This window comes from Ascaphus truei, chromosome 11 (genome assembly GCF_040206685.1).
Source record: "Ascaphus truei isolate aAscTru1 chromosome 11, aAscTru1.hap1, whole genome shotgun sequence".
In the NCBI taxonomy this organism is placed as follows: domain Eukaryota; kingdom Metazoa; phylum Chordata; class Amphibia; order Anura; family Ascaphidae; genus Ascaphus; species Ascaphus truei.
The window spans coordinates 56,431,853-56,436,546 of record NC_134493.1 but is presented as its reverse complement, the minus strand read 5'-3'; positions in this window follow the sequence as shown (position 1 = coordinate 56,436,546).

Genomic DNA, 4,694 nt, shown 5'->3' with positions numbered 1-4,694 from the left:
CCATTTCTCTATGTACACACTATCACTTGGTGACCTCATCAACACGTCTGGTCTTAGATATCATCCCTAAACATATGATATATGCACAGATATATCTGTCCACCACTCCCCTCACTCCTGCGATCCAGTCCCAAGTCCCTGATTGCCTCCTGGCTATATATCCTCGTGGATGGTCCATCGCCGCCTGAAACGTAATGTCTAAAACTGAGCTCCTCATATTTCCCCCTAAACCTGGCCTATCCCCTTTTCCATCACCTTAAATGGTTCTACCAGCTATCCTGTCACCTAGGGGTGATATTTGACGCCCGCCTTTCCTTCTCCATTAAAATTCACGGCATGGCTAAAACTGGTCACTTCTTCCTCCATAATATTGCCAGGATCTTGCTTTTCCTCTGATACGCTACTGATAAAACTCAAATGCATGCCTTTAGCCTCACCTATCTGGATTACTGTAACATACTGCTAACAGGCCTCCCTGCCTCACAAATTTCTCCCTGCAATCTATTCAAAGTTCTGCTGCCAGAATCATTTCACTTTCTCCCAAAACAGTCTCTGCTCATCTCCTCCTTAAATCCATCTCCTCAGCTTCCCATCACATTTCGGATCGCCCACAAAGTTCTCCTCCTTACCTTCAAGGTTCTCCCCTCATCCGCTCCTCCCTACATATCCGCTCTGATCTCTCGCTATGCCCCTGCTCGTCTCCCGCGCTCTGCCCATAACGGTCTCCTCTCCCCCCCTGTCACCTCTACAGCTTTATCTCGCCTAACCTTTTGAAGTGAAAGTTATTTGCTGGCCCATACCAAACTAAAATTTCTGTTGGAGTAAAGTGCCTTCATGGTGATGGAAGTGACGTCACTGCTGGCAGAAGGGGCCGTCAGTGACGGTAGCTCGGTGCGCATGCTCGGAGGCCTCCCGTGCTTGCCGCAGAGGCCTCCCGTGCATGGTGCGCTCGCCGCAGAGGCCTCCCACACATGGCGTGCGCAGAGGCCTCTCATGCTCGGTGCAGATGGAGCGCATGCGCAGAGACCTCCTGCTTTTGGCACGCACGGTACGCATGCGCAGAGGACTCCACAGCAGCAGCATAAGGTGACACACCGACACACACACACTGAGACACACACACAGAAACACAGACAGACACACAGACAGACAGGCACACACACACAAACAGGCAGACACACAGACAGAGACAGAGACACACACACTGAGACACACACACACACACACAGAGAGACACACACAGAGACACACACAGAGACACACACAGAGACACACACAGACAGACAGACACACACACACACACACACACACACACACACACACACACACACACACACACACACACACACACACACACACACACACACAAAGACACACACACACAAAGACACACACAGACATAAAGACACACACAGACATAAAGACACACACACAGACACACACACAGAGACGCGCAAGAAATTCAGTTAGTATAAATATAGAAGTGCAAATAGCTAAAGCAGGGCGTGTGTGTCGAGCACACTCGTTCTAAGTCACACTTCTTTGCGTTTTGTCACTGAAATTGTGTTTTGATTTTTCATTGAAAACATCACCATCACAAATACAATTTCTGTGACAAAACAGTGACAAAAGACAAAGAAGTTTCACTTAAGATGTGCATGCTCAACACACACACACACACACACACACACACACACACACACACACACACACACACACACACACACACACACACACACACACACACTTTTTCCCCCCCACAGGCCCTTACCTGTGGGACTCTCTCACACTCAGTACACGCCAAGCACCCTCTCTCCCAAACTTTAAGATGAAACTGAAAACTTTCCTCTTAAATGAAGCATCCCAATATCCTGCACTCATGGCTACTGTCCCACACCCACAGTCACTCCTACCACCCATTGTGGCCAAGCACTGCCATCTACTGCATGTACCCACCATCAAGGCCAGGCACTGCCATCTACTGCACTTATTCCCTCACCCGCTGTCTCGGCAACTCTCCCATCTTACCACATAGATTGTAAGCTCTCCGGGGCAGGGATTTCCTTTCCTATTGTCTAATCTTATTTGTCGCACTTATTGTACCAGGATTCCCTGTACGGTACTGTCTCTCTTATAAAGCGCTAAGTACAGCTGTGGGTGCTATATACAGTAAATAAAGATATACATATACAGTAGATCTGAAGTAATAGGACCACCACGGTGACTCACGCATTTCATTTGCTGCTTGCACAACACATGTCTCCGGCTCATTCACCTGAGCATCTGCTGCAATGATTTCCCTGCCAGAAACGGTAGAAAAAAGAATGAAAAAAAACAAAACATAGTTACATAGTTACATAGTAGTTACATAGTTACATAGTAGTTACATAGTTACATAGTAGTTACATAGTTACATAGTAGATGAGGTTGAAAAAAGACTTCCGTCCATCAAGTTCAACCTCTGCTACATTTAGACCATAAACAAGTGCACGTATTGTATACATCTTTAGCTGTCCCGATAGCTGTTCCCCAACATGTACAAATTCAGATTTCCGGCACAGTACCGCCCTTAATCGGTAATTGTTACTAAGACTGGACACGAGATGGTAATTGTACAAACCCTGAAGCGCCGTTCTGGCCGGAGTTAGCCTAAAAAATCATTACTGAGTCAATAGGAATTTTCATTCAAAAAACGTCAGAACGGCGGCTCAGACTATATATAGTTACCCGGCGCCGGCGCCACGTGATGCCCTGTGTCAGCGCTAATTGCGGCCACACCCTCCTAACCCCCTGAATGAATGATTAGCCCTCATCCTCCTGCCTGACTCGCCCTCCTGTCTGACTCGCCCTCCAGCCCGACTCGCCCCGCATGCCCGACTCGCCCTCCAGCCCAAGTCGCCCCGCATGCCCGACTCGCCCTCCTGCCCGACTCGCCCTCCTGCCCGACTCGCCCTCCTGTCTGACTCGCCTGACTCGCCCTCCTGCCCGACTCACCCCGCCTGCCCGACTCACCCCTCCTGCCCTACTCGCCCTCCTGCCCGACTCGCCCCGCCTGCCCGACTCGCCCCTCCTGCCCGACTCGCCTTCCCGCCTGACTCATCCAACTTCCCTACTCGCCCTCCTGCATGACTCGCCCTCTTCCCAACTCGCCCTCTTCCCAACTCGCCCTCTTCCCAACTCGCCCTCCCGTCCGACTCGCCCTCCCGTCCGACTCGTCCTCCTTCTCGACTGTCCCTACTTTCCATGTCGCCCTCTTCCCGTGTCGTCCTCCTTCCTGACTTGCCCTCTCGCCCAATTCATCCTCCATCCCGACTCGCCCTCTCGCCCGATTTGTCCTCCTTCCCGACTCGCCCTCTCGCCTGACTCGTCTTCTATTTCCGACTCTTCCTTCCACCCGACTAGTCCTCCTTCCAGACTCGCCCTCCCGCCCGACTTACGCTCCCGCTCGACTCGTCCTCATATGTCTTTCATTAATCAACATAATTAATTTAATTTCCACCGCAAGAAACAATGACATTTATCCACGCTCCCGAACCATTCCTAATCATTTCCTATTTTATTTGTTATCATTATTTATATTATTAGGGTTTCTAGTTGATTTCCTGCAAAAAGGTGTCGTAACTCCAAGAAGAAAAAGGTGCAATAACTGAACAAAAAAAATAATGTGCCAGGACTCCGTTACCCCACGAAATAACCTCGTTTTTTACCCCTTTAACGTATTACACGTGTCCCCATTTAAAAAAGTAAGGTGGGATATTTCCCATAATCCTGAATCCCTATAAGATGACGGGAAACTCACAGGTACATGTGATCGCGCCTCGCCTCCGGCGCTGCGGAAAAGGGCAACAAAAAGAAATACAGATGGGTTCAGAATAAAAACGGGCGTTTTGCCAGGTCAGGGAATGACTTTGTAATTAAAAGGACATTTTTACTATACGTTATTATATAAAGAACTCCAAAGAAGTTGTCGTTAAATGACATTTTCTTAACAGCCTCTTGAGGTCTCTGTAACCTCTCAGCACTTAGATTGTAAGCTCTTCGGAGCAGGGACTCCTAATGTTACTTATATGTCTGACGCACTTATTCCCTCTATGTTATATTACTGTGTCCTGTGTATTACGGCGGTGAAACGCGCGGGTAACATATACATCATATATTCTGGGATTGGGTGCCGGCTCGGTAAAGCTGTATACAAAATTAGATCTGGATTGGCAGCAAACAGGTTGGTAGCGCCAGTACTACAATAATAATACCACCGTAATGATACTACAGCAATAATACTACAATAATAATACTACAGCATTAATGCTACAGTAATAATGAAAAGGTTATAAAAATACAGTAATAATATTACAGCAATAAAAATACAGTAATAATATTAGAGTAGTAATAATAATAATAACAACAACATTGCATTAATAATAATAACAACACAGTAACAATATTACGGTAATAATACCACCACAATAATACTATAGCAATAATACTACATCAATGATACTACAGTAATAATAACGCAGTAATACTACTTACCCCCCAAATTACAGTTTGCAACATTTTCATAGCTGGGTAATTTACCTGAAAGAAACAAAATACAAAAAAAGGGGAGGGTGCATACTGTCCAAAGATACGGAAAAAGGAAAAAATGGACAGGCGCTTCTACTGTATATGCAAAAAAGTGACTTTTATTGACT